Source organism: Pelophylax lessonae (genome assembly GCF_965119305.1).
Source record: "Pelophylax lessonae genome assembly, chromosome: 2".
NCBI lineage: Eukaryota > Metazoa > Chordata > Amphibia > Anura > Ranidae > Pelophylax > Pelophylax lessonae.
Window position 1 is genome coordinate 78,069,049 of NC_138769.1, and position 21,050 is coordinate 78,090,098.

The 21,050-nt window shown below is 43.2% G+C and overlaps 1 long non-coding RNA gene across 1 annotated transcript in view; it reads left to right on the plus strand.

Moving 5' to 3' along the window:
• The window catches only part of LOC309548594, a 293,007-nt gene that overhangs the window by 224,666 nt on the left and 47,291 nt on the right, over positions 1 to 21,050 (plus strand). The window contains exon 4 of the long non-coding RNA XR_014224996.1: positions 7 to 71. This is a non-coding gene — a long non-coding RNA (uncharacterized lncRNA). The remainder of the gene's footprint in view (positions 1 to 6; positions 72 to 21,050) is intronic.

Genomic DNA, 21,050 nt, shown 5'->3' on the forward strand with positions numbered 1-21,050 from the left:
TTATAGGTGCAACAATCATTATGATCTGCCAGTGCCGGGTAATGCTATGTAACCTCCTGACAGCAAAGAAGGTAAGGCACTCATGCTGTGGATATATTACTACTATAAGTTTAATAGTAAAAAACATTTTTGGATTGTGTCTCTGATATGCTAAGTAGTCATTTTTGTACTTGCTAAGTAAACCATATTTAGGGAATTTTCCAACATGGATGCAAGGTGAGGTAGTACAGAAGGACTAGTGGGTAGTTATCTTCCAGTACAGGAAGTGAGAGGAAACAGGGCCACAGTTAGGTTGCAAATGATGCTTTAACCTAACCTTTTATCTGACCCTACCCTTTACACTTGAACCCCAAGACTTAACCCAACCACCATAATTACCCATTAACCGCTTGCCGACTGCTCACAGTATATTTACTGCGGCAGTCAGCCCCTCACAGGCAGAGCGACGTATGTCTACGTCGCTAGCCTGTGAGGCTCTGGGGAGCGAGCGTGCGCCAGCAGGGGCGCGCTCCCGCGCGGTCACGGACCCCCCCGCGCGTGTGACCGGTGGACCCGATGTCCGCCGGTCACTCAGCGATCGTCGGGGGAGAGGGAGAAAGTCAGGCGGCTTGTGTAAACAAGCTGCCTGTCATTCTCCCCTGTGCATGAAGGATGATCATACGGTTCTACTATGTAGAACCGTTGATCACTGTTCATACATCTGAAGCCACAGCCAATCACAGTAGAAAGCACGCCCCTAGGGACACACATAGCCCCTCCCTTTCAAAAACCCCTTCACTGCCAGTGTATTTTTACAGTAACAGTGCATATGTATAGCACTGATTACTGTAGAAAATGTCACTGGTAACCCCAAAAGTGTAAAAAATTTCAGTCAAGGGTCCGATCTGTCCGCCGCAATGTCGCAGTACCGCAAAAAAAAAACGCAGATCGCTTTTTTGCGCAAACCAATAAAAATACGCTTTTTGCAATTTTTTTTACCAAACATAGGTAGCATAAAACAAATTGGCCGAAAATGTTAAAAAATTTTGATTTTTACATTTTTTTTTGGGGGAATTTCATATAAAAAAATGTGAAAAATATTGTTATTTTTGCAAAATTGATGCTCTTTTTTTGTTTATAGCGCGTGATCAAAAAATCGCACAGGTGATCAAATACCACCAAAAGAAAGCTCTGTTTGTGGGAAAAAAAGGACGTCAAATTAGTTTAGGTACAGCATCTCACGACCGCACAATTGTCCGTTAAAGTCACGCAGTGCCGAATCACAAAATACCCCCTGGTCGTTTAGCAGCCAAATCCTCCGGGGCTTAAGTGGTTAAAGAGCTTTAGTTAGAGTGGTGGGTGGCTATAAACTCTTTTGGGTTTTTAGTACTGTCTGTGTCCCCATTTGGTAGATTCACTATTTTTCCTGGTGACAATTATCTCAGAGACTGAAAGTGATAATCCAATGCAGAACAGGTGTAGAGGGCAAATCTTATAAGAGGGGTGCCTACCTAAGAGAGCATTGCTCTCATTACGAAGTGATTTCCTCTCACTTCCTCTTGTGTTTACAGGACAAGAAGTAAAGAGAAACATCCCCAGTAGAGCACGGGTAGCAAGAAATGGAAGGGGTTTTACACAATTTCCTACTAAAAAAAAAGTTTTGACCGTAAATTGTGCTGGAATTGGAAAGAGTCCAGAGAAGGGCAACAAAAATAATTAGGGGAATGGAGGACATCAGCTATGAGGAAAGACTACAAGCACTGAACTTATTCTCTCTGGAGAAGAGACGATTGAGGGGGGATATGATATCAATGTACAAATACTGTACTGGCGACCCTAGCATAAGGAACAAACAATTCAGAGAAAGGAGATACAATAAGACACGTGGCCACTCACTAAAACTAGAGGAAAGGCGGTTTAACCTTAAAATGCGTAAGGGGTTCTTCACTGTAAGAGCGGTAAGGATGTGGAATTCTCTTCCACAAGCAGTCGTATCAGCAGGGAGCATTGATAGTTTCAAAAAACTATTAGATGGACACCTTAGAGACCACAACATACAGGGGTATACAATGTACAGTTAAAAGCAAACACACACACACACACATCATAGGTTGAACTGGATGGACTGATGTCTTTTTTCAGCCTCACTAACTATGTAACTATGTAACTAAATACAGTATACATAGTGCTTAACCTTAAAGTGTCACTAAATGCTAACTTTTTTTTCTTTATTTATATTGAGTAAGGAAAGGTTGTAACCCCTGTCAGTATTTTTGTTGCCATCTGTGTTTGATTGGGGAGATGGTCCTTCACTTCCTGTCCCATAGCCAAAACAGGTAGTGAGAGAAAATCCCTCCAAAGTGAGGGAATCCCTGGGTATCACCAGTGTCACCATAACTAGCATCCCCATTGGAAGATTTCCCCTCGATTACTGTTTTGATGTCAACGCAAAATTTGGGATTTTCTTTTACTTTCAATGATAACAGTAAACAGGACAAACCGAGAGGGTGAATACCCTAACGGGGACATAGACAGCCATAAAACCCATAAGGGGATCTCATTTATTTTGCCATCTGTGTCTCATTGGGGAGATTTCCCTTCTCTTCCTGTCCCAAAATAAGAAGTAATAGGACATCCCTCCAAAATGAAAGAATCCCAGTATTTTACCAGAACTAGTGTCCCCACTGGAAGATTTCCCCTCTATTCCTGTTCCGCTGTCAACCCAAAAAATTGGGACTTTTTTTTACTTTCACTTTCAATGATAAAGGTAAACATGAGCAAATAGCTAGGGTGAGAGAGAGAGAGAATCTCCCTAATGGGGGCAAAGACAGCAATAAATATCTGGCAGGGGTTTTAATCCCTCTCCACTCTATCCAAAACTAAGAAAAAAGGTTTGCCTTTAGTGAATAATTGTGACAAAATATGGTGTAGCGCTAGTATACTAGTTCTTAGAACTTAACAGTCCATATGAACAATAAACACAGATAATTGGAAGGATAGGTCCGTCAAAAGAAAGGAGGAAGGAAGTGCTCCCCAAATCTCATATCAAACTTTCACCATCCTGAAATCCAGTGTATGGAGACCACCACCAAGTAGAAGAAATGGCCCCTTACCGCAACGCAATGATCCCCACCACAGAGATCATTGACCGCTTGTAATGGAAATCAGATGGACCAAGTAGATGACAGTCCAGCTCACTAGGAAGATTTCAATGGCTCCACTCGATGTGAGTACATAAATAAAAAGAAGGGACAACTCCCATGGTGAAATACCGTCACACATTTATTTAGGCCAAAAAGTAGGTGGCAACTCACATTTAGATGGAGATATTACAGCATATATCTCGAGGGAGCAATCCTAGGACCTGGTTCCAAACCAAGAAGATGGCCGCCGCGTCCCCTCGTGTGTCTCAGCTCGGCGTGCCGCAGGCTCCTCCTACGCGTTTCGTCAGCCAATTGACGTCGTCAGGGGGTGTGGCCTGCGGTGAGCCATCAATATTTATATGCTGAGCGAGGCGGAAGGGGCGGGATAACTAGTCAACGACCTGAATCACGGAAGTTGCGCAGTTGCGCTCCAACAACCGGATATGACGGATCGGACTTGACATGATCCGGAACAGGAAGCCAGTACATCACATGCCAGCATCCCTGATACCGGAATCAACACGGTCAGAAGCCGGAAGCCAGCAGTTTGCGTGCCAGCACCCCGGAAATCAAACCATCATTAACAACATGTCAATTAAGAATTAATTAATTGCATGTATAGGGACTCCAAGGTCGCTGATAGCCAGCGCATCTCGATAGTCCCATATAAGTGAGATCTCGATCCATATTGCGGGACCAAAGATTTTAATACTGTCTCACCGAAAGGATACTCATGGTTCTAGAGTGCATAAGTACACTTATATGACACTACCGCTTGGGACACACAAGAGGATACAGCGCCATCCCCCGGTCGGAAACAGGTCTCAATGGGTAACTCCTCTCCCAAATGCAAAATTACAACCACATTAATAAAACATATACAATACAGATAAAAATGTAATTGAAATTAAAAAATGCATATCCTATATTGCAAGAGATATAATAAAACCCCATAATACATTAATAAATTCATAAAACTTGAGCATAACAGCAAACATAAGACATATTGGGACATCAAATAACCACTCCATTCAAGCATTGTTAATGAAGGAATTGATGTCCCAATCTATGTTTAACCCGTGGGGGGCATATGTTTTTAACCGATATATCCAGCTGGTCTCCAACTGGGAGACCCCCCTGGTACGGTTACTGCCCCTCCAGCTCCCTGAAAACTTATCAATGCCGAGGAAGACCGTGCCCTTTGGGTCCCCTCCATGGCAAAGATCATAGTGCCGTGAGACACTATGTTTCGGGAACAGTTTAAAAATGTTTGCTACATGCTCCTGTAAACGTACATGTAACTTACGAATTGTACGGCCCACATATTCAAGGCCACAGGGGCAACGCAACAAATAGACAACATGTCTGGTGGTACAAGTAATGAACGGCTTAATCCTAAAACTTTGTTGGGTGGCATTGGAGGTAAACGACTCAACCCGCCTCTCATTGCAAGCATTGATCTTACAGATGGCACAGCGTCTACATCGGTAAAACCCCCCTCTCTGTTGGAAAAACGAGATGGTGGTAGGCGCATCCAGAATGTTAGGGGCCACTTGTAGCCTCAATGGAGGCACCCCCCTAAAGATAATCTTAGGGGCCGCCGGCAGCACCGGCCCCAACAGACTATCACTTTTCAGGATATGCCAGTGTTTGCGAATTATTTTCTTAACTGAAAAGTGCTGGATCGAGTACGAGGAGAAAAAGGCATGTTCAAAATCTCTATTTTCCCCCCGTATCCTCGGTTGTAGGAGGTCGTCCCTATTCCGGCTATCAGCTTGCACCAGGGCCTTTTCCAGCTCCTCTTTATTATAGCCTTTTTCCATAAATTTGGATGTAAGGACACTGGCCTCCTGCAGAAAATCAGATCTGTTAGAACAGTTCCTTTTAAGTCTGAGGAACTGACTGACAGGAACGGATTTAAGCCACGCCACATGGTGGCAGCTGGATGTGTCAATAAATCCGTTCCTGTCAGTCTCTTTAAAAAACGTGGAGGTTTCCAGGGCACCTCCCACTACCTTGATTTTGAGGTCCAAAAAATGGATCTCAGATCTACTACTTTCGTGGGTGAGCCTGATGCCCCTGTCATTATCATTGAGCATCGAGATAAATGAGTCGAGAGACTCCACATCTCCATCCCACAAGAGGAGGATGTCATCGATGTACCTCCGCCAGAGGACAACCTCTGGCCTCGGAACGTCACCGATGACATCCTCCTCCCACTTGGCCATGAATAGGTTGGCCATACTTGGCGCGAACTTGGCGCCCATGCCCACACCCTTATTCTGCCTGTAGTACGTGCCCCCAAACCAAAAGAAGTTGTGGGCCATGGCGTAGTCCAACAGGGTCAAGATGAAACGACTCTGGAAACCCAACATAGTACTATGTCCCAAAAAGTACTCGACAGCTTCCCTTCCATGCTGATGCGAAATCACCGTATAGAGTGACGAGACATCAGCAGTGGCTAGGATATAACTGTCTTTCCACTCTATGTCTTTCAAAAGATTGATCACTTGCATAGAGTCCCTCAGAAATGAGGGAGTTTTTGTCACCAAGGGTTGCAGAAAGAAATCGATGTATTTCCCCACCCGGGAGGTAACCGAATCAATGCCACTAATGATCGGCCTCCCGGGTGGGTTCACCGCATCCTTATGCACCTTGGGCAAATAGTACATGATTGGAACTCTAGGGGCAGATGGTACCAAAAAGGATTTCTCCTTTTTGGTAAGAAGTTTCCGATCAAACCCCTCCTCCACCAATGCTAAAAGCTCGTTCTTATAGGCAACTGTAGGGTTGCCTCTGAGGGGCACATAGGTGTCACGATCGGACAACAACCTGTCCATCTCTCTATTATAGGCAGAGGTGTCCAGAATAACTATCCCTCCCCCCTTATCAGCTGGTCTCACAACAATATCACTACGCTCTTTTAGGGAGCGCATCCCTCGTTTAAACATAGCTGTTTGGTGCACATTTTTGAGACTCAGCTTGTCGAGGTCCTTGGCCACTAAATCCCGAAACACCGTCAAGGTAGGGGCCAAAGGACCAGGAGGGTTGAACAGTGAGGCATTTGCAAATGAAGTGGATTTCACACCCATATTATACTCCATCCTGGAAACCGTCGGGTTCCCCAGAAAATGTCTCTTAACACTCATTTTGCGCACATATTTTTGCAGATCTATAAATGTGTCAAATTTATTGAGAGGTCGGGGAGGGGCATATTTTAGACCATGATTCAGTACATGTTTCTCCTCAACCGAAAGGGAGGCGGTACTAAGGTTAAACAGACCCTGGTCTCTCAATGCCGACTTCTTTTTGTCGCGGACCCTCCTCCCCCCTCTAGTCCCTCTCTTCCTTCTTTCTGCCTTTTGCTTCTTGGGGTACCCCCCTGAAAAGGGGTATTGTATTGTTTGTGTGGGCCCTGTCCCCCAGAGGCATTAGAATGTGCGGGTTGTAATGGGCGATAATTTTGTGGGTTATGAGCCCATTGCTCCCCCCTATTTTGATAGTAGGGTCCCTTAGGATGAAAAGAGGGCGTAAAATCTCTTTCCTGTGGGTGTGAGGTGATATATTGGGTTCCACCCTCAAATTCCCCCTGTAAAGGCAGGAATCTGTTATCATAGGCAGAAAAATTCCCTCCTTGCTGAGAGGCTACTCTGCCCCTACCTCTACCCCTGCCTCTTCCTCGACCACGTCCACGTCCACGCCGGGGCTGTACCCAGGTGTCAGACGTGACGTGGGGATAATGAAACTGCCCCGATGGTAACGTGACTTCCATGGGGGTACTAGGGGGAAGAATAGAAGGGGGATTTTGCGCCTCATTAGGGGCTGGACCTACAGGCCCTCGATTAGCTTGCCATTTGAAGATAAGTTTGTTCTTATAGTCCCCACTATCCCTTAAGAACTTTTTTCTTTTCTTATTTTTCTGCTCTATATCCTCTTTCTCCAAGTGCTTTTTCAGGGAGTCAGATTTTTGTTTATATGACTCTTTGGTCTTAAATTCCTCTAATTTACCCTTAATGACATTAATTTCCTCGTCCAGTTTTTTAAGTTTAAGCCGTTTTTTTGATACCATGAACCGTAACAGCTCCAGCCCTGCTTTGTTAAAGTACTGGTACCATTCCTCAGTATCCAGGATGTCACTTTGCGGTGATACTTCCCACCGCAGGCTCCTGGGTACCATATTTTCTGCCAGATATTTCTCGAAAAATGCCACGTCCCACCCTGTATGAAGCTCAGTGGTCATGACATTTTTCAGTCTCAAAAAGAGACCGTTCATATCATCAGAGGTCTCCTCTGGAGTGGAAAATATACCCTCTAAATTAATAGAGTAGGTCTTCCTAAACTCAAAAACGTCCATAATGGAACTTGTACAAGGGGAGCCCGATGATATGATCAGGTACAATATTTCTATAAATATAGGATAGTACCAGTCCAAAAATTATTATTATTTGTACAAATCGCACAAAAAAGCTGCAGCACATGTACTAATTAAAAAAGCATAAAAAATTTTTGTGGATATTGCTGCGCTAAAACTGATCAGCATAGGATATGCTTACAATCAAAGTGAAAAATCACAAGGAACTGTAAATACACAAAATACATGAAATACTAAAAAGGTCACAATGACCATATGTATCATATACAGCTGCCAACACCTGATCCTATATTAGAGTATAAGGTCAAATAGCATGTGACAAAATATGGTGTAGCGCTAGTATACTAGTTCTTAGAACTTAACAGTCCATATGAACAATAAACACAGATAATTGGAAGGATAGGTCCGTCAAAAGAAAGGAGGAAGGAAGTGCTCCCCAAATCTCATATCAAACTTTCACCATCCTGAAATCCAGTGTATGGAGACCACCACCAAGTAGAAGAAATGGCCCCTTACCGCAACGCAATGATCCCCACCACAGAGATCATTGACCGCTTGTAATGGAAATCAGATGGACCAAGTAGATGACAGTCCAGCTCACTAGGAAGATTTCAATGGCTCATGACCAGCTGATAAGGGGGGAGGGATAGTTATTCTGGACACCTCTGCCTATAATAGAGAGATGGACAGGTTGTTGTCCGATCGTGACACCTATGTGCCCCTCAGAGGCAACCCTACAGTTGCCTATAAGAACGAGCTTTTAGCATTGGTGGAGGAGGGGTTTGATCGGAAACTTCTTACCAAAAAGGAGAAATCCTTTTTGGTACCATCTGCCCCTAGAGTTCCAATCATGTACTATTTGCCCAAGGTGCATAAGGATGCGGTGAACCCACCCGGGAGGCCGATCATTAGTGGCATTGATTCGGTTACCTCCCGGGTGGGGAAATACATCGATTTCTTTCTGCAACCCTTGGTGACAAAAACTCCCTCATTTCTGAGGGACTCTATGCAAGTGATCAATCTTTTGAAAGACATAGAGTGGAAAGACAGTTATATCCTAGCCACTGCTGATGTCTCGTCACTCTATACGGTGATTTCGCATCAGCATGGAAGGGAAGCTGTCGAGTACTTTTTGGGACATAGTACTATGTTGGGTTTCCAGAGTCGTTTCATCTTGACCCTGTTGGACTACGCCATGGCCCACAACTTCTTTTGGTTTGGGGGCACGTACTACAGGCAGAATAAGGGTGTGGGCATGGGCGCCAAGTTCGCGCCAAGTATGGCCAACCTATTCATGGCCAAGTGGGAGGAGGATGTCATCGGTGACGTTCCGAGGCCAGAGGTTGTCCTCTGGCGGAGGTACATCGATGACATCCTCCTCTTGTGGGATGGAGATGTGGAGTCTCTCGACTCATTTATCTCGATGCTCAATGATAATGACAGGGGCATCAGGCTCACCCACGAAAGTAGTAGATCTGAGATCCATTTTTTGGACCTCAAAATCAAGGTAGTGGGAGGTGCCCTGGAAACCTCCACGTTTTTTAAAGAGACTGACAGGAACGGATTTATTGACACATCCAGCTGCCACCATGTGGCGTGGCTTAAATCCGTTCCTGTCAGTCAGTTCCTCAGACTTAAAAGGAACTGTTCTAACAGATCTGATTTTCTGCAGGAGGCCAGTGTCCTTACATCCAAATTTATGGAAAAAGGCTATAATAAAGAGGAGCTGGAAAAGGCCCTGGTGCAAGCTGATAGCCGGAATAGGGACGACCTCCTACAACCGAGGATACGGGGGGAAAATAGAGATTTTGAACATGCCTTTTTCTCCTCGTACTCGATCCAGCACTTTTCAGTTAAGAAAATAATTCGCAAACACTGGCATATCCTGAAAAGTGATAGTCTGTTGGGGCCGGTGCTGCCGGCGGCCCCTAAGATTATCTTTAGGGGGGTGCCTCCATTGAGGCTACAAGTGGCCCCTAACATTCTGGATGCGCCTACCACCATCTCGTTTTTCCAACAGAGAGGGGGGTTTTACCGATGTAGACGCTGTGCCATCTGTAAGATCAATGCTTGCAATGAGAGGCGGGTTGAGTCGTTTACCTCCAATGCCACCCAACAAAGTTTTAGGATTAAGCCGTTCATTACTTGTACCACCAGACATGTTGTCTATTTGTTGCGTTGCCCCTGTGGCCTTGAATATGTGGGCCGTACAATTCGTAAGTTACATGTACGTTTACAGGAGCATGTAGCAAACATTTTTAAACTGTTCCCGAAACATAGTGTCTCACGGCACTATGATCTTTGCCATGGAGGGGACCCAAAGGGCACGGTCTTCCTCGGCATTGATAAGTTTTCAGGGAGCTGGAGGGGCAGTAACCGTACCAGGGGGGTCTCCCAGTTGGAGACCAGCTGGATATATCGGTTAAAAACATATGCCCCCCACGGGTTAAACATAGATTGGGACATCAATTCCTTCATTAACAATGCTTGAATGGAGTGGTTATTTGATGTCCCAATATGTCTTATGTTTGCTGTTATGCTCAAGTTTTATGAATTTATTAATGTATTATGGGGTTTTATTATATCTCTTGCAATATAGGATATGCATTTTTTAATTTCAATTACATTTTTATCTGTATTGTATATGTTTTATTAATGTGGTTGTAATTTTGCATTTGGGAGAGGAGTTACCCATTGAGACCTGTTTCCGACCGGGGGATGGCGCTGTATCCTCTTGTGTGTCCCAAGCGGTAGTGTCATATAAGTGTACTTATGCACTCTAGAACCATGAGTATCCTTTCGGTGAGACAGTATTAAAATCTTTGGTCCCGCAATATGGATCGAGATCTCACTTATATGGGACTATCGAGATGCGCTGGCTATCAGCGACCTTGGAGTCCCTATACATGCAATTAATTAATTCTTAATTGACATGTTGTTAATGATGGTTTGATTTCCGGGGTGCTGGCACGCAAACTGCTGGCTTCCGGCTTCTGACCGTGTTGATTCCGGTATCAGGGATGCTGGCATGTGATGTACTGGCTTCCTGTTCCGGATCATGTCAAGTCCGATCCGTCATATCCGGTTGTTGGAGCGCAACTGCGCAACTTCCGTGATTCAGGTCGTTGACTAGTTATCCCGCCCCTTCCGCCTCGCTCAGCATATAAATATTGATGGCTCACCGCAGGCCACACCCCCTGACGACGTCAATTGGCTGACGAAACGCGTAGGAGGAGCCTGCGGCACGCCGAGCTGAGACACACGAGGGGACGCGGCGGCCATCTTCTTGGTTTGGAACCAGGTCCTAGGATTGCTCCCTCGAGATATATGCTGTAATATCTCCATCTAAATGTGAGTTGCCACCTACTTTTTGGCCTAAATAAATGTGTGACGGTATTTCACCATGGGAGTTGTCCCTTCTTTTTATTTATGTACTCACATCGAGTGGAGCCATTGAAATCTTCCTAGTGAGCTGGACTGTCATCTACTTGGTCCATCTGATTTCCATTACAAGCGGTCAATGATCTCTGTGGTGGGGATCATTGCGTTGCGGTAAGGGGCCATTTCTTCTACTTGGTGGTGGTCTCCATACACTGGATTTCAGGATGGTGAAAGTTTGATATGAGATTTGGGGAGCACTTCCTTCCTCCTTTCTTTTGACGGACCTATCCTTCCAATTATCTGTGTTTTTTGTTCATATGGACTGTTAAGTTCTAAGAACTAGTATACTAGCGCTACACCATATTTTGTCACATGCTATTTGACCTTATACTCTAATATAGGATCAGGTGTTGGCAGCTGTATATGATACATATGGTCATTGTGACCTTTTTAGTATTTCATGTATTTTGTGTATTTACAGTTCCTTGTGATTTTTCACTTTGATTGTAAGCATATCCTATGCTGATCAGTTTTAGCGCAGCAATATCCACAAAAATTTTTTAGTGAATAATTAAATTCATATTCAGTATTAAAGCACCTGCAAGCACTAATGACCAGAAACACCAAACATGCATCTAGTAGCCAGAGACCATGCGGTAATAAAGTGTTTGTTACCCCAGCATTTCATATTCCTGATATGTGCCTGCTGTACCATTCACTTGTATGAAAAATAATCCTGTTCTCTTTGTATCGCTTCCTTTGTGTGAAATCCCTGGTGTTCCTGCCAGTCCCTCTACTTTAGTATTAAAAACTGACCACGCTAAGCAGAAGGACACACTATGGTCAGTTCTCTAGCTGTGCTGGGAACTCAGCCTGCTCTCCTCCAATAATCAGAGTTGTCCTGGCATTCCACCCCCTGCACAGCCTTTCACTGGGATGATCAGTGTATGTTGCTGCTCCTCCCCCAGCTCTTATGCAGCTGAGAACAGAGAGAATACAGGGAATGTGATCCCTTATAAAAAAAGGGAAGAAAGTATTGATAATGTTTTTAAATATCTATACACAAATGTTTTGCCATTCATTTCTATTTTAAACTGAATGGCACTTTAAGCTTCTTGTAGATGGATCAATTCAATCCATCTATGGCCATTCCAGCTCGTCAGAAGGTAATCTGAAGGGCCATACACACTATAAGATTTTCTGAAGACTTTTTCCTTCAGATTTACCTTTTCTATGTAGTGCAAGGGCCTGCCAGATTGCATACAAATTGAAAGTGTTTAGGTTTGACCTCATATTATATGGTTTTGATAAGTCTAGCAAAAAGTCTTCAGAAAATCTTATAGTGTGTATGGCCCATAACGATCGACTTCTGTCGAATGGTACTGTTGTAAAACGTTTGTTGATAAGCAGCTTGCAGCCAATCAGCTGCAGCTGATGATCAGTGTATTCTAATAGCAGAGGCATCCCACTGTCAGAATACAATGGCGTGGTAAGGGGTGTTTCCTCCATTTACCTCGCATGTGTGGATGGGAAAATCTGTTTATTTTTGCAATCAGACTGCTGGCTGATTAAAAAAAAAAAAAATGAACTGTCTATGGCCAGCCTTTGTTTAGGCTAAGGAAGCTTGGGAGCCGCAGGTTTTTATACATGAAATAGATACTTTTCCTTTAAATATTATAATGGGATCTGGTTTATGCTCACCTGTGACCCATTGATTGTAAAGAATGAATTTAAATAATATGTCCATTTATACCTATCGGTTAACCCCGTAAACCATAATACTAACTCCTAACCCCCCTAATCTTAATCTAATATTTTACCCTTAGGTCCGGTTCACACTTATGCGAGTGCGGGAAGGCTGTGAATCCGCAGCCTGTTCCCGCATCGCACACGCACCCCCGGCAGTTCACACTGCCATATGCGATACGCTGGGGGTGTCGATGTAATCTTAACGACACCCACAGTTTGATCGCATATCGCAGTGCGATCGTGCAGTTCGCACAGGATCGGATCGCACAAGTGTGAACCACTGTGCGATCCGATCCTGATGCGGCTGCCAAAAAGGGTCAAAAGCCAAACTGTATGGCTAAACTCGCACCGCACAGCCGATCGCATGTAATGTCGGAGCAGTGCGCTCCGACATTACATGCGAACCCCGCACACGCACAAGTGTGAACCGGGGCTTAAAGTGATTGTAAAGAGTTTTTTTTTTTTTTTTAAATAGCAAACATGTTATACTTACATGCTCTGTGAAAGGGTTTTGCACAGAACAGCCCGATCCTCCTTTTGTGGGGTGCCCCAGCGGTGCTCCTGGCTCCTCCTCTTCATTGAGTGCCCCCACAGGGAGCCGCTTTCCATGAGGGCACCCGTGCAGGCACACTCACGAGTCCATTGGCATAGACAGCAGGACTCGTCCCTGATCCTGGGTCACTGGATTTGATTGACAGCAGTGGGAGCCAACGGCTTCCTGCTGCTATCAATCTATCCAATGAGGACCTGAGACAGCGGCTGGAGCCGCTAGGCTCGTGCTCATCGCTGGAAAGATCAGGTTCAGGTATGAATAAAGGGGGGGGGGGTCTGGGAGACAGCTGCAACCAAGAAGGTTTATACATAGAATGCATTAAGGTGAAAAACCTTGAGAATGTAAAACTCCTTTAAAGAGCCACACCTAACTTGTCCGGTGCTAAACATTGCCTTTGTTGCAGAAATCCACCAGATCAGTGCCAAGCAAGATTGGCTTGCCCTTTACAAATCATACCCTCTAATGGTCAGAGGTTGTACTGCCACTGTCCACCTACTGCATGCTTTTTTCTGACAATACAGCTTACACAGAGATAGCTAGAGGAAGTTCCAATTGCATCATGGAAGCTAAGCTTTATTTCGGGGTCAGAGCTGCTCAGCGTATCCAGCTGAGGAGGCTGTATATACTGTAGGTTTTTTTTTTTTATCCTTTCCCAATGTGTTTGATTGTTGGAGGACATGGGGGTTTGGTTTGTTCTACAGGAAAAGATGAATTAAGAACCAACTTTCCTTTAAAACGTCTATGTCAAATGGGTTTTTACAGCTGCCCTCTAGAAACTGCTAGAGAGACATGGCATGGGAAAGACAGAGTAATGAAGAGTCTAAAACAGAAGGAAAGGCAAGGGTCAGTTTACAGGCTAGCATGAAATGCCCCTATTTTTCACAAACAAACTCATGAAAGGTGTCAAAAATGCAGTTTTTTGCTATATGGCAGCTCAGTCATACACCTCTCTGGTTGCTTGCACCACGGTGTACATTAGTGTCAGACTAAGAAGCAAGTCAAGCACAGTAAGCTTTTAAGTGTTTTGGGGGGAAATGTGTTTTGAGATGCAAATGGGTGTTTGAAATGTAATAAGTATGCCTTCCGATGAAATCAGAATTTCATTGCATAGAATTTATTGTGAGTTAACCACTTGCCGACCGGCGCACGACTATCTACGTCGGCGGTCAGCCCCTCACAGGCAAACTAACGTAGGGCTACGTTGCTTGCTTGTGAGGGTCTAGGGAGCGAGCGCGCGCCCCCGGGGGCGCGCTCCCGCTCCCGCGTGGTCACGGACCCCCCCGCGCGTGTGACCAGCGGACCCGATGTCCGCCGGTCACTCGGCGATCGGCGGGGGAGAGGGAGAATGTCAGGCAGCTTGTGTAAACAAACTGCCTGTCATTCTCCTCGCTGCAAAGACACTGATAAAACGGATCTGGTATGTAGATCCGTTGATCAGTGTCCTTACAGCTAGAGCCACAGCCAATCACAGTAGAAACCATGCCCCTAGGGACACACACAGCCCCTCCCTTCCAAATAAAGTTAACCCCTTCACTACCAGTGTATTTTTACAGTAACAGTGCATATGTATAGCACTGATTACTGTAGAAATGTCACTGGTAACCCCAAAAGTGTCAAAAATGTCAGTCAAGGGTCCGATCTGTCCGCCGCAATGTCGCAGTACCGCAAAAAAAATCGCAGATCGCCGCCATTACGCGTTAAAAAAAAAAACAACAAAAATGACAAAAATCTTTCCCTTTGTTAGTAAACGCGATAACTTTTGCGCAAACCAATCAAAATACGCTTTTTGCAATTTTTTTTACCAAACATAGGTAGCATAAAACAAATTGGCCGAAAATTTTTAAAAATTTTGATTTTTACATTTTTTTTTGGGGGAATTTCATATAAAAAAATGTGAAAAATATTGCTATTTTTGCAAAATTGACGCTCTTTTTTTGTTTATAGCGCGTGATCAAAAAATCGCACAGGTGATCAAATACCACCAAAAGAAAGCTCTGTTTGTGGGAAAAAAAGGACGTCAAATTCGTTTAGGTACAGCGTCGCACGACCGCGCAATTGTGCGTTAAATTCACGCAGTGCCGAATCGCAAAATACCCCCTGGTCGGAATGGGGGTAAAATCTTCCGGGGCTTAAGTGGTTAAAGAAATAATATGACCACAAAAAAAAAAAATTGCATTGTAAGGTCCATATCATTTGTAGTTTATTTTAGACGTAAGGATATGAAGTGAGAAAGCAGCAGTATTTGACTTTTCAACTGGATTGTATAGATCAGTTTACTTTTATTGTAGCATGTCCCACGCATCATTTCTGTTACTCAAAACTGCCTAGTATACAGTATGAAGGCCTACTAATTACATTTCAAACACTCATTTGTATCTCAAAACACATTTCCCTCGAAAACACTTAAAAGCTTACTGTGCTTGACTTGCTTCTTAGTCTGACACTAATGTACACTGTGGTGCAAGCAACCAGAGAGGTGTATGACTGAGCTGCCATATAGCAAAAAACAGCACTTTTGACACCTGTCATAAGTTTGTGAAAAATAAAGGGCATTTCATGTTAGCTTGTAAAGTGACCCTTGCCTTTCCTTCTGTTTTAGGCTCTTCATTGCTCTGTCTCTCATGGCACGTCTCTCTAGCAGTTTCTAGAGGGCAGCTGTGAAAACTCATTTGACATAGATGTTTGAAAGTGAAGTTGATTCTTACAAACTCTTTCTCAATACAATGACATCATCCCTCCTTTATCTATTAAAGAATATATATTACCAAAAGTATTGGGGAGCCTGCCTAGACACGCACATGAACTTTAATAACATCCCAGTCTTAGTCTGTAGGCTCAATATTGAGTTGGCCCACCCTTTGCAGCTATAACAGCTTCAACTCTTCTGGGAAGGCTGTCCACAAGGTTGAGGAGTGTGTCTATGGGAATGTTTGACCATTCTTCCAGAAGCGCTTTTGTGATGTCAGGCACTGATGTGGAAAGAAAGGCCTGGCTCACAGTCTCCACTCTAATTCATCCCAAGGGTGTTCTGTCAACTTGAGGTAAGGACTCTGTTCAGGCCAGTCAAGTTCCTCCACCCCAAACTCACTCGTCCATATCTTTATGGACCTTGCTTTATGCACTGGTCCAAATAGTTTGGTGGAGGGGGGATTATGGTGTGGGGTTGTTTTTACAGGGGTTGGGCTTGGCCCCTTAGTTCCAGTGAAGGGAACTCTTAAGGCATCAGCATACCAAGACATTTTGGGGAATTTCATGCTCCCAACTTTGTGGGAACAGTTTTTTTGGGATGGCTTCTACCTGTTCCAATATGGCTGCGCACCAGTGCACAAAGCAAGGTCCATAAAGACATGAATGAGTGAGTTTGGGGTGGAAGAACTTGACTGGCCTGCACAGAGTCCTGACCTCAACCAGATAGAACATCTTTGGAATGAATTAGAGCTGAGACTGTGAGCCAGGCCTTCTCATCAACATCAGTTCCTGACCTCACAAATGTGCTTCTGGAAGAATGGTCAAACATTCTCAAAGACACACTCCTAAACCTTGTGGACAACCTTCCCAGAAGATTTAAAGTTGTTATAGTTGCACAGGGTAGGCCAACACAATATTGAACCCTATGGACTAAGACTGGGATGCCATTAAAGTTCATGTGCGTGTAAAGACAGGCGTCCCAACTCCCAACCATTTTGGCAATATAGTGTATGTTTACCACAACCTTTCATATTCTTGATGTGCGCATGTTGTACCATGTATTTGTGTTAAAAAAAAGTATCCTGTTCTTTTTGTATTGCTTCCTATGTGATTTTGCCAGTCCCCCTGCTTTCCTTTTTCAATATGACCACACTAGGCATTGAGGCATCCATCCCAGCGAAGTCAGTTTCCTCCAATGATCAGATTGCTGCTGACACCTCCCTTCTGCACAGCCATTCACTGGGAAGATTAGTTCGCTGCTGCGTCTAATAGGATATCTTTCTCTATTAACACCTTGAAAACACTTAATTTATACTTTATCTATATTCTCAGGTTAACCTCTTTACCTTCGGTTCAATCTATTCAGAGACCGCGCAGGAAGCACCACACACACACATACAATGGAAGTTGGTATGATGCTCAATGTTTAATCTTTGCGTTCAATCATTTATACAAAACCAGATTACAGGATATAATGATGCACAGTATAGGATATCACATGACAATTAAAGGTAGCAAATAACCATGGTATCCCTTGATAGGACATAATTCCCGTCTTATTGGTGGGTGCATTTACCCCCTAAAGTACCTCCCCATCTATGTGCTCATCTTACCAGAATCTAATTATAGACTCTAGCAAACAATATTGCTTACTAAAGACATTGAATAAGTCTGTACATCTGCGGTCGGCTAGGACATGAAGACTCTTCCTCATTCCTATGCAAGCCATTTCCTATACATACTGTTACACAAAGTCTTATAGGCTAAAGCAGTTCTCCAACCAAAATTTCATAAAGCAGTGCAGATACATGTAAATGATCAACTTCTGCATAAAATCCATATTCAGAGAGATCAATATCCTATCAATCTCCCCTTTGTTCCTTAAAGGAACACTAATACAAATCAAACTCATTTTTCATACCTTCCTCGACCTGCTTTACCTTCCTAGATGAAATTTTTAAATCATACACATGCATTTTAAATTAATTTCCTAAACTTCTACAATACCTCCAAATTTTGATTCTGTACTCACTCATGCAATTAGAAGGTTCTCCACTCCATCAAAACTTGCCTCTCAGTAAGGGTAAGGACAGAACTTGACATTCACAGACAGACCGGCAGAGCAACAAAGCATCCTGGGGGCTTGGTCTTTGGGCTAGTACCTCAAATGTCTCTTGTGGTGTTTACTGGAACTCTCAGGCCTTGGGTTGGCATCATGGAAACATAGAAACATAGAATGTGTCGGCAGATAAGAACCATTTGGCCCATCTAGTCTGCCCAATATATCTGAATCCTATGAATAGTCCCTGGCCCTATCTTATATAAAGGATAGCCTTATGCCTATCCCTTAAACTCCTTCACTGTATTTGCAGCTACCACTTCTGCAGGAAGGTTATTCCATGCATCCACTACTCTCTCAGTAAAGTAATACTTCCTCATATTACTTTTAAACCTTTGCCCCTCTAATTTAAAACTGTGTCCTCTTGTGGTAGTTTTTCTTCTTTTAAATATGGTCTCTTCCTTTACCGAGTTGATTCCCTTTATGTATTTAAAAGTTTCTATCATATCCCCTCTGTCTCTTCTTTCTTCCAAGCTATACATGTTAAGGTCCTTTAACCTTTCCTGGTAAGTTTTTTCCTGCAATCCATGTACTAGTTTAGTAGCTCTTCTCTGAACTCTCTCTAGAGTATCTATATCCTTCTGGAGATATGGCCTCCAGTACTGCGCACAATACTCCAAGGGAGGTCTCACCAGTGTTCTGTACAGCAGCATAAGCACTTCTCTCTTTCTACTGCTTATACCTCTCCCTATACATCCAAGCATTCTGCTGGCATTTCGTGCTGCTCTATTACATTGTCTTCCCACCTTTAAGTCTTCTGAAATAATTACTCCTAAATCCCTATCCTCAGATACTGAGGTCAATACTGTGTCAAATATTTTATATTCTGCCCTTGGGTTTTTACGCCCCAGGTGCATTATCTTGCACTTATCCACATTAAATTTCAGTTGCCAGAGTTCTGACCATTCTTCTAGTTTTCCTAAATCCTTTTCCATTTGGCGTTTCCCTCCAGGAACATCAACCCTGTTACATATCTTTGTGTCATCAGCAAAAAGACAAACCTTACCATCGAGGCCTTTTGCAATATCACCTATGAAGATATTAAACAAAATTGGTCCCAGTACAGATCCCTGAGGTACCCCACTGGTAACATGACCTTGTTCTGAATGTTCTCCATTGACTACAACCCTCTGTTGTCTGTCACTCAGCCACTGCCTAATCCACTCAACAATATGGGAGTCCATGCTCAATGACTGCGGTTTATTGATAAGTCTTCTATGTGGAACAGTGTCAAAAGCCTCACTAAAATCTAGATATGCAATGTCTACTGCACCTCCACCGTCTATTATTTTAGTCACCCAGTCTATAAGAAGTAAACCCATGTTGTTTTTCATCTTGCAATCCATGGGATTTAAGATGTTCCACAATCCTATCCTTTATTGGGTTTCCATTAATTTGCCTACTATTGATGTCAGACTCACTGGTCTATAGTTGCTCGATTCCTCCCTACTACCTTTCTTGTGAATGGGCACGACATTTGCCAATTTCCAATCTTCCGGGACGACTCCTGTTACTAATGATTGGTTAAATAAATCTGTTAATGGTTTTGCCAGCTCACCACTAAGCTCTTTTAATAATTTTGGGTGTATCTCATCAGGACCCTGTGACTTATTTGTCTTCACTTTAAACAGCAATCTTAGAACGTCTTCCTCTGTAAAGACACATGCATCAAACGATTCATTAGTCATCCTTTCGAGTGGAGGTCCTTCTCCTTCTTTTTCTTCCATAAGAAAAAGAAGGTGAAGGACCTCTTCCTCTCGGCTTTCCCAGGAACCTTTACCAGCAGAAGTCCTCCTTTAACCTTTAGCAATGAAGAGTGCAGACATGTCATACTAGGATGATGGCTTGGCAAAGCTTTTGGACATCTTAGGACCTCCTGTTGTTTTGGCTTCAGAATATCAACATTTCCATGTACAAGATGTAGTCATTTCTTCAGGTAGAGCATACGGATAGGGGCATGAATTGGGGGGGGGGGTGTCTCATTTCTTCGCATTAATGGGGCAGAGTGGATACTCTATAGTCAACATGAATAACCACAGAATCACCAAAACCACTAGATAACATTTCTTAACTTTTGGAGGTGTTAAAAATAATGTCCTGCCATTCTAAGATTTCAAACATAAGTCCATAAGTCACTTAAACGTGCAGAGATAAAATGTTTCCTAGAAGCAGTTTCCATTACTAGACCTGTATAGATTCAAAATATATTCAACTGAACATTTTTCTCAAACCCAGTATTGCAGCAGGAGTGGAACCAGGGGTCCCAAAACAGAATACCCTTCTTAAACACATACTCTGACTCAGAACTTAGTTTCCTAACTTTCAACATATGATTATCATAAGCAAAATAAAGTAGTAATGAATTAAGTAAATATAGAAAAAGGTAGTCATAGGTCTTAGGCTTAATATTCAACTTTTCTCTATAGGAGACAGGGGCTTAGCAACATTTTATTCCCATAATAAAAGAACACAATATTTCATGAAGTAAATACCTGTTTGTTCATATTTCTTGCTACATCTACTTATCCCCCTTTTTTTATATCAATATTGGGGGGGGGGGGGGGTGCACACACAGATTTTAAAACTCGTATAACAGCTGAAACACAATTTAAAAACCACTTGCATAAATAAACCATTCCCTCTGCTTTGTAACAGGCAATGTCTCTGTTCAGGTTCCTCTTTCCTTGGTGTGAATTAGTTTCAGCATTAACAAATGGGCTTATTGTCACAATAATTCAAAACATATAATTTCCTTTTAATTAAACCTCCTCAACAACACACTGTATTTTCATCTCAATGTTCTTCATCTGCCCTATCCATTACCCTCTTTAACCTTTTGTTAGTAGTACAAATCGAAAAAAAATAAAAGCACAATAAGTGAATACATAATGCTTCCAATACTTCTGTCAAATGTTTTATTATTTGTCTATCCCCTGAAACAAGTCTAAAATCCGCTGAATAGGGAATTCAAATTAACCAATATGTATTCTACGATGATATATGTACACTAAAGTGCAATGTCAGGGGTAGAAAATGGAAACTAACTTGATATGACTTAGACAAACT